Genomic DNA, 10,185 nt, shown 5'->3' with positions numbered 1-10,185 from the left:
CAAATGTAATACTAAGGTTAACTAACAAATTCTATAATTTGACAGTTCCTGTGTGTGAAAAGGTTATTTTGTATTAACTCAAAAATCTGTTGCTTCTACAACATGGCAGTTATACCAAGAGAATGATAAATTAGGTAAAAGAGAAAAATTGTTTTGTTGACAATTCACACCAATTTTATTACAGTTGGAAAGCACACATTGTTTCCAAGGTATTTCCCAAAATTAACAATCTCTTTGGGAATGAAAAACTATTCTTTTTATACGACTTTAGGCAGGTCAATGATCAAGGAGGTTTTTGGTTGAGACAGTTTCCTGTCATTCTGACTGTACTGGAAATCATCCTGTAGATCAGGCTAGCCTTGAACTCAGAGAACCAACTGCCTCTGCCTCTAGAGTGCTGGAATTAAAGGCTTGCACTACCACACCTTGCTTCAAGGCATGGTTAAAAAAACAAAACAAACAAACAAAAAGAAAACAATGTTTTCTTTTCTTTTGACGCAAACAGGAGTGAATGGCTGTGAACACATATTCATTCAAGTTACCCAGAATGAAGCGTTCCAGCACAGCTGAGTTTTGAATACAAACTCAGGAAGGGATGAGGCTGCAGCTCTATCGATAAGAGGGATTGGCTAAGGCTCATGAGGTCCTGGGTTTGATCCTCAGCATAGGATATAAGCCATATGATGATATAAGCCTGTGGTCTCAGCACGCAGGTGGAAACTGGGGATCAGGAGTTCAAGGTCACCCTCAGCTAATTAGGGAGTTCAAGCCCAGCCAGGGCTACACAGGCTCCTGTCTGAAAAGGAAAAAAAAATGTTTGATACTTCACAGAGACACCTACACCACCTTCTGGGTGGCTGAGCAGCTCCAGGCCAGACACCTCACCTTTTTCCCCGAACCTGGGCTGCTTTTACAGGCGACCCTGAACCCATTTTTGGCCTAAATTAGTGTTCTTCCCGCGCTCGCATATGTGGCCGCGCATGCGTAAAATGTACAAGGCCCACCGACCTATGACGCGAATTTGACGTAGTCGAGAGCTCAGTTCCCAGGGCAACAAGCTCCGGCCGCCCGCCTTCCGTTGGCGCTCGTGCGTCACTTCCTGTCCACGCCCTCTCTTTTCTCAACCTGATTGACGATAGGTTCTGCCTCAGGGCGCGGCGGGAGATGGGGAGGTGCTGGGAAAGGCGAGCCTTAGGCTGCGGATAGGACCTAAGCCAGGGTGGGCGGAGTCGGGCGGAGCTTGCCTTCCCCCGTCCAATCGTTTTTAAATCTGTTCCCCCTAGGCACCGCAGAGCATGCGCAGACTCAGAAAGGCGTGTGTAATCCACTACTCCGGAGTTTGCAAGCAGTCGGAGGGAACTCTGACAGTGGCGAGGGGTGTGTGGTTTTGGGGGCGGTGCTGCAGGTGAAGTCGTTGATTGGCCGGCTGGTGCCTGGCATAGGGATTCGTAGCACATAGCCTTTCATTCATTCACTCATTCATTCTGTTCATTCAAGGAATGGATTGAGTGACACCAGCTTTGTGATTTCGACCCTGTTTCCCCAGGAGCCCATGCTTTGGCTGACACATCAGTGTTGCCCTCTCTTCTCAAGTCTGATGTGATAGTGTTTTGCAAACGGGGATACATTCCTCCAGGGACCTTTCAGGTGGTTCCACCTCTGAACTCGGCAGTTGCATAACTCCAGATCTGCATAGCAACCCAACTTGCTGCTAATTTACTATTGAGCCCTTTTCTTTCACTTTACATCCACCTGGGCAGTAGAGCTGTCTCTCAGAGGCACTGAGAAGTTTGAAATGAGTTTAGATCTACTAACTTTGGGGTTAAATTCCAAGACTTTGGCTGTATGTGGGGCTCAGTTGGTAGACGCTTGGTTAGCATACATATAGTCTTTGGTTCGATTCCCATATACCTTTAATTCTGAATCTGGGAGGTGGAGGCAAAAACCTCAAAAGATCAAGGTCACTCTGGATTACTTAGTAAGTTTCAAGCTAACTTGGGCTACGTGAGAGCCCTGTCCCCAAATTATCCCTCTTAGGCATTGACTATTGTTTTCATACCAGTATGTTCACATTGAGCGCCGGTGCCACAGAAGTCAGGAAGTTAGCTTCTCTATGGCTGTGGTTACAGTTGTGACACACCTGATGAGTGCTGGGCCCAGAACTGTGGTCCTCTGCTAGAGCAGTATGTGCTCTTAACCACTCAACTATTTATCCAGATACTAAGTGTTGGCTTTAAAAAATCACTTTACATCCCACTGCCCCCCTCTGGGCTACCCCCTCCCACAATCCGTCCATTCTTCTTCCCCTTCTCTGAGCAGGTTTCTGCCAACCCCCTTTCCTCCTACCCTGGCACTTCAAGTTTCTGTGGGGCTAGGTGCATCCTCTCTGAGGCCAGACAAGGCTGCCCAGCGAGAACATATCCCACAGACAGGCAACAGCTTTTGGGATAGTCCCTCCTCCAGTTGTTCAGGACCCACATGAAGACTGAACTGCACATCTGCTATAGATGCAGGGAGGCCCAGGTCCAGTCCGTGTATGGTCTTTGGTTGTTGGTGCCGTCTCTGAGAGCTCCAAGGGTCTAGGTTAGTTGACTCTGTTGGTCTTCCTGTGGAGTTCCTATCCCCTTTGGGGCCTGCTAAGTGTTGACTTTAAGGGAGTCAAGGACTTTAAGGGAGTTTAAGGGCTATACTGGAGTCTGAATAATCTTAAAGAAGGAGTTAGTAAATCAAACTAAAAACTGTGGCTTCTTTCCACCCAACATATTGACAATAAAACCAGTGTAATTTAAAGTCTTATTCCTATATGCTATTTCTCAGTTACTCCACACTGAAGAAGGGTCAGAAAGAGTATACTCCATACGGAAGAAAAGTCATAAAGAGTATTTAACTAGAATAACCTGCCTTGCTGGGACACAGTGAGCTTAATGAGAAGCTCATTCATTGCACACAATCAGATAGGAGAGTTCAATAAATGATAACCTCACCACTATGTTATGTGTGCCTGCAGTATAATGTGTGGTTGCGTTTATGTGGGTGCTTCTGTATGTAGAGGCCAGAGGTCAATCTTTTGTGTCTTTCACAATCTTCCTCCACCTTAATGTTTTGGATCTCTTCGTGAATCTTGACTTCATCAGTGTAGTTTGGGGAAGTTACTCAGCTCATTAGCCCCAGGGATCCTCCTGTGTCCGACTCCCCAGTGCTGAGATTACAGACACACTCTGTCATGCCTATTTTTCATGAGGGTGCCAAATCCAACTTAGGTCTTCATGCCTGTGAAAGGGAGCCGTCTCCCCTGCCCATCACTGCAGTATTTTGAGGGAAGAGTTGTGAAAATTTAACCAAGGGTAAACTTGGTAATGTTGAATGAATGCGGTAGTTAAATAGACTCTCCTCTCCTCAACCTATGCACTAGAAAGCCCAGCTGAGAGGTGGGAATGTGGTCAAGTGGGAGACAGAAGCCCAGAGAGCTGACAGTTTTTATCCAGCATGAGGTGATCCCATCATCTGAGCAGAAAACCTTTAGCTAGGATAATCTGAGATTGTCCCAGACAAATGAAGATATATTGTCACCTTATTATGGAGTTATATAGGGTGTGTGTGCCTGAATCTGCCTTTGTATCAAATTGATTTCTTATGTTTTAGTTTGTTTAGTCCCAATAAGAGCCTTTTGGAGCAATCACCCTCATTTAGTAGATGGTGACATTGAAGGAATGCAGTTTGATTCTGCCTTTTCTTGTCTTTTTTTAAAACACAGTTTATTATTCTTATTGAGTGTGTAAGGTGTGAATGTGTGTGTGGGCACACATATGCCCTGAAGCCTGAATGGAGATCAGAGGATAGTTTCCCGGAATCAGTTTTTCCCTGTGTGTGTTCTGGGATCAAGTCATCTGGCTCAGTGAAAGTTTATTTTATTTTGATGTTTGTTTTTAAATAAGCCGAGCCATCTGTCTGTCTCTTTTCTTGTTTTTTTTTTCTTCTTTCTTTGCACACTTATCTTCTTCCCAGACAGGGTCTAGGACTGCTCCACTGAGCGACATCCCCAGGCTACTGCAGAATTTTCTGATAAAGCTTGTTATGGCCTGAACATGTTCTCCTCGAACTCCCATGTTGAGACTAATTCCCTCTGGGATGAGTTCAGAAGGGCTCTGACCTCACTGGTGGGATTAGTATTCTTCAAAGAGGCAAGAGAGGGAGCTGAGTCAGTCCATTAGGAAGACACAAGAAGTTAGCAGTCTGGAACCCAGAGAAGGGTCCTATCAGTGCTTCAGCTGTGCTACTGGCATAATACCCAGGCATGGATAAACTGTGAGAACAGAGGTTTGTCTTAAGTACAGTAGGGGACAAGGTCAAGGGGCTCCATCTGGCGATGGCTTTGCTGGCAGCATTCCATGTGGTGTAGAGCGCCATACTGTATTGGGAGTGTGCTTGTTTCTGTGTCTGTCTGTCTGTCTGTCTTCTTCTCTTCTTCTAATAATGTCACCAGTATTAAATCCTAATCACCTCAAGGATCTTAATCCGAATGATCTCCTAAAGGAACCACCTCTAATCGCTGTTGTGACGTTTCCACCCCCTCAGTACCTCATGGTAAGAATTAACATATAGGCCTTTGGGGCAGCTTTTTTCTTTTCTTTTTTAACTTTTCTTTTCTTTTTTCTTTTTTTTTTCCAGAGCTGAGGACCGAACCCAGGGCTTTGCGCTTGCTAGGCAAGCTCTCTACCACTGAGCTAAATCCCCAACCCCAGCTTTTTTCTTGTATTCGGTGTCAGTGTGGACAAAGAATTTAATATTACTTACTACAATGGTGTACTAAACTTTCAAGGTCTTTTCTGTAGGGGAAATAGATGCATGTATTTAAGCATTTCTTCATAAAACACAATAAGAATTGGTCTTTGTGGTTCCTAGTAACAAGTCCTGCCTTACTTTTGCATATTGTAAATGATATCCTTATGCAGAATTAAGACCCAGCAGTTCTTCAACAATGCCATCAAATTGCTATAGAAATTCTACATGTATCAAAGGCGGACAATCTCCATGGCAAGGGTACATTTCAGTTAAAGTAAGTGCCTTCGGACAATCTCACTTTGCTGGTATCCTGCCCACCCACTTTTAGCCTCCAGAATGGATCAGGAAATACCAGTTTAAACCGCTCAGTCATGTGGCATCGCAGGCTCGTTAAAAGAAATAGGTGTCGTCAAAGCTTCCGCCTCTATTCAATACTCTTTTGGGAACTGGTGTGAATACAAGGTGAAAGTGCTGTGTTTATAAAGTGGGATGGTCCACTTTCCAGGTGAAGAGTGCCTTAGGGACAGATAGGCAGCTGGTGCCTGCTTGTCGTGGCTTTCAGGACACTGCCCCTCCTCTCAACCAGATGTTCGGGTAAGAATGGAAAAAAAAAAAAAATCAGAGCCAGCCTATGTACGTGACTAAGTCCATGCCTCCAGAGGGCCCCTAAGTAATGGGATACTGGGGTGGGAAAAGGTCAGTAAGACACAGAAGAGGAAGAAAAGAGAAGATACCTACAAGAAAGTAATGAAGGTTGGGTGTGTTGGCACGTGCCTTTAACCCTGGCACTGAGAAGACAGAGGCAAGAGGATCTTTGTGAGTTTGAGGCCAGCTTGGTCTCCATAGCAAATTCCAGTAGCACAAAGGCAAGATGGCTGTACTTACTTTGCCTTACAAAGTAAGATTCTGTCTTTAACACAAAAACAAAGCCCAGTGGTGGTAGCACACACCTTTAATCCCAGCAGTGGGGAGGCAGAGACAGGTGCATCTCTGAGTTCGAGGCTGGTCTGGTCAACAGAATGAGTTCCAAGACAGCCAGGGCTACACAGAGAAACCCAGTCTCAAAGAACTAAAAACCACCCAACCAAGTTAAAAAAAAAAACAAAACAAATAAGCAAAAACCAAAACAAGCAAACAACCTCCCCCTCCCAAGAACAACAACAAAACCAAAACCTAGGCAACACTTGGTAACACTGTGTGCCCCAGAGTGCTCTGCACTTCTTGTCTCCAATTCTAGTTTGAATTTGGGCAAGGGTATTTGTTCCCCACAGTACTGACTATTTTAGAAGTCTTTTCCCACTTTAACTGCCCAGAAATGTCCTGCAGGCACTTTGTGTGTTTTTAATTTCCCGATCTTCAGAGGAGACACTTGGGAAATGTTACAGATTAAAACACTCCCGGACACTCCAGCTTGGTGGCCTCAGACCGTGGCAAGCCTTTTCTAGGCCAACCTTGTTCCTCTTTACTATTCTATTCATCTTCTGCTCCATAGTGGTGTTCCCTCCCCCACATAGGTGTTAGGACAGTGAGATAATACAGTGGGTACATCAGAAACAGGAAAAGGATGTACAAAAAATAAGCAACGTTTCTTATTGACAGCCCCCCAGTTAGTTTTTCAATTTGCCCATCTCATCTATTTATAGAGAAATTAAAACAGAAAAGAAGTTTGAAGGAGTTGGACATGCCCTGGAGTGAGATCCTTAAATAGCGCTAACCCCTTGTTTGCTCCTAGCCAAATGGCACAAACCCCAATTTGCAGCATAGCTCTGCTTTGAGGCTATGTGATGAATAAGTGCTAAGCGTGAGTCTGGCTGTTGGCACTCAGACCTTCATATACCAATTGGTTTTCCACTTTTCCACTGGCTGAGACAAGAGAAGTGTATTATTGCATTAAAAATGTGAATCATAAGCTATGTTATAACTGAGTACCCGGATGTGGTGGCACATGCTTCTTGGTCCCAGCACTTGGGAGGCAGAAATAGGTGGATCTGTGTGAATTTGAAGCCAGCCTGGTCTACAAAGTAAGTTTGAGGACAGACAGGGCTATACAGAGAAACCCTGTCTCAAAAAACAAAACAAGGGGGAGGAGGAGAAATAAAATAGCATGAATACATAGTAAATACATTGTTGCTAGCTTAAAGCGGCTGTTGACTCAGACTACTCTTCCTTTGTGCTTGCTGAAGGGTCCACTCCGGTTTTCTATTATTGTTGTTGTTTTGTTTTGTTTTGTTTTTTTCCAGGCAGGATTTCTCTGTGTAATAGGCTAGCCTGAAACTGACAGAGATCTTCCTGCTTCTGCTGGTCTTAAAGTCCTGTGCTATCACCACCTGGCTACCATTACTATTTTTTAATGTATTTTTAATAAAAAAGAAATGCATGCATATGGTAGAAAAAGTTCAATCAGAATTCTGTAAACACACAAGGGAGAGAGTCTTCCCTTCTGTCTGACTTTCTGGAGCCACTGTTAGGGATGTACATTGTAACCTCTATACACTCCTTTTTATAAACACACGGGGACTTACAACCGTCAGTGACTTCCTACCCTTCCAAGAGGCTCAGGAACCTTTAAAGGATGGATTTACTGCTGGGGTCCACGTCAGGAGCCTGGTTTTACTGAAAAGGCAGCTAGTCCTTAAGCCTTCAGCTTAACCTCACTTTTCAGAGGTAGCTCCTTTAAGCATTCTTACACCACACATATCTACTTTTCCAACCTGTAAGTGGGTGGGAGGTGGTGTTTGGGGTATCAAGTCCTCTAAGGATTATATAGCTTGTTTTACTCGTGTGTGTGTGTGTGTGTGTGTGTGTGTGTGTGTGTGTGTGTGTGTGTGTTAGACCCGGCGGGGGGTATCAAGTCCTCTAAGGATTATATAGCTTGTTTTACTCGTGTGTGTGTGTGTGTGTGTGTGTGTGTGTGTGTGTGTGTGTGTGTGTGTGTGTTAGACCCGGCGGCTGATAGCTAGATAGCTAGGGGTCTTGCCAAGGTGTCACCAGGGAAATATATGCAAATCCAGCCTGGAGTGGGTGACTGGCGGTTCCCACGTAGGCACCTCCCCCAGTAAAGGTTTCTGAGCTCTTTGCACCTCCTCCGGCTCCTCCCATCTCTCAGTCCCTTCCTGCTCCCTCCCTAGTGCCCTCCACTTCCTTCTCTTTCCACTAGTCTTCTTCCACTCCAGTCTTCCAGTACCACCCTTTCTTCCTTTTCCTCCTCTCTTTTATCCCTCCTCCCTCTTCTCCGCCTCCCTCTCAGCCTCCAGGTCTTCGGGAAAACTCGGGGCAGATTTTAGGCCTGAACACGACTTGCGCACGCGCAGGAGCTGCGCCGGCTCGACCGGTGGTTCTGAGGTTCCAGGCTGCTCAGTCCCGCTGCCCTCCAGGCCTCGGCTCCTGCTTGGGGCCACTGCGCTGTGTAAGTGCCCGGCTAGGGCCGCGCGTTGGGGTTCCTGGCCGGAAGGGGCTGACTGGGGGCTTAGCCCGGTCTGCACCTGCCCGGGTCCCTTGCTTGTCCGGTCCCTTGCCTACCCATGTTCCCCCTGCTTGCCGGGTCCTCTGCCTGTCAGGTCTCCCTGTCTGCCCAGGTCCCCTGCCCAGCCCGGGACAGCCTGCTACCCCGTTGCCAGTCGTTTGGCGCCCCGCCTACATCTGGGGTGCGGTGTGCACACCAGAAGGATCTGCGTACACCTCTCCGGGATGGTCTGCACCTGCACCTCCTGGTGGGCCAGGCTCTCTGGCTCTAAGTCTTTCCTCTTTTCCGGTTCTGGAATCTGGAATTGGGTTGCACTGCACACCGTGCGCCACGCCCCTCGCCCACAATTGTGTCCCAGGAATGGGGTGCACCGTCCCTAGCGGCCCAGTGCCTCAAACCCAACCCGATTTGCAGTTTCCCTGGAATGAGATCCTTGCGCTGTAAACTCCAGTTTGCTTCCAGTGACAGCTTGGGAGAAGTGTCACTTCCCATTGGCCTTAGATTTCACCTCTATGTTATATTCCCTCTTGTTACATTGTTAAGCAGAGCTTTCTGGTGTTAGGGGCCTTTAAGGGAGCCGAAACCAGACTCCGTTGAATTCAGGAAAAAAGCACGAGGCCGACACACCCCCTTTAAAGCAGTGACTTTGCAGAGTTAAGGAATTACAGTTGCTTCCTCATCTGCCTTGTCTGTTATTACCAAACAGTAGCACCAGGGGTATGACGTTGGAAACCTGAAGATTTCCCAGTGAGGTTTGGTTTTCTTTTTAAATTGTTTTAGATGGTAGACTATTAGTGGGGTGGTTGTAGTGTGGATATAATTGTCAAGAAAGTTAATCTTAAAAAAACAAAAACAAACCAAAAATGAAAACAGTCTGGCATGGGCAGGAGGATTGCCAGTTCAAGGCCAGCTGTAAGACTCAGAGTCAAAAGAGGGGTGGGAGCAAGGGCTCATTGGTAGAGCACTTTGCTAACATGTGTGTCCCAAACACCTTGTACAGTCCAGGGGTTCCAGTATTTTCACAGTTATACAACTATTCTATTCCAGAACCATTCCAGGACAACTTTTTATTACTGAGAAAGAAAATCCTTACCTTTTAGCAGTCGCTCGTTATCACTGATCCTTGCCGGGGGTGGGATGGGGATGGGGGTAGGGTGGGGGTGGAGAATGGAGAGTTTAGTTGTCAGTAGGTACAGAGTTTCCAAGCAGTAAGATGGAAAATTCTGGAAATGGATGATGATGACATTGTACAACACGAAATACTCCTCATGCTTTTGGAACTATATGCTTGAAAATGGTAAATCTTAGGTTCATGTATTTTTTACCCCTGAAATATTTATTTTTGAGGTAGGGTCTCTCCATAACCCTGGCTGTCCTGAAACTCACCATGAAGACCAGGCTGGCCTCAGACTCAGAGATCTGCCTGCCTCTGCCTCTTGAGTGCCAGGATTAAAGGTGTGTGTGTGTGTGTGTGTGTGTGTGTGTGTGTGTGTGTGTGTGTATACTGCCACGCTCAGCTCTTATCATTTCTGGTTTCTCTGTTGAGATCTAGTTCATGTCCAGCTCGTCAGCTCTCCGGCTTCAAAGTATCAGTCTGTGGTTTCCAGGGTGGCAATGCTCCAAACTTAGGACACTATTTTTGTTATGCTTTGTTTATTTTTGTGCCCATGAGTGGACATTGCATGTAACTGCAGTGCCCTTAGAAGTGGGAAGAGGCTGATGAATTCACTGGAGCTGGGATGACAGGTGGTTGTGGTATGAATGCTGGGTACTGAACTCTGGAACCCCAAGAAGAACAGTATTATTCTTAACTACTGAGCTATTCAACTCCTTTGTCATTCTTTATTTTTATTTTTATTGTTTTATAAATATTCTTTTGGGATGGGGCACTCACTGTGCAGCTCTGGCTGGCTTGAAACTTACTCTGTAGACTAGGCTAG

General features: G+C 46.0%; 1 protein-coding gene across 13 annotated transcripts in view; it reads left to right on the top strand.

Moving 5' to 3' along the window:
• The first annotated feature begins 7,886 nt into the window (after window positions 1-7,886).
• Window positions 7,887-10,185, top strand: part of Trappc9 (trafficking protein particle complex subunit 9) — a 475,208-nt gene continuing 472,909 nt past the window's right edge. For 12 of the 13 annotated variants that reach the window (XR_015624092.1, XR_015624090.1, XR_015624086.1 and 9 more), the window contains exon 1: window positions 8,104-8,188. The gene's annotated coding sequence lies outside the window, so the exon portion shown is untranslated. 13 annotated transcript variants of the gene reach the window in all.

Source organism: Rattus norvegicus, chromosome 7 (genome assembly GCF_021556685.1).
Source record: "Rattus norvegicus strain SHRSP/BbbUtx chromosome 7, alternate assembly SHRSP_T2T, whole genome shotgun sequence".
In the NCBI taxonomy this organism is placed as follows: domain Eukaryota; kingdom Metazoa; phylum Chordata; class Mammalia; order Rodentia; family Muridae; genus Rattus; species Rattus norvegicus.
This window is presented reverse-complemented; position numbering and strand designations above follow the sequence as displayed.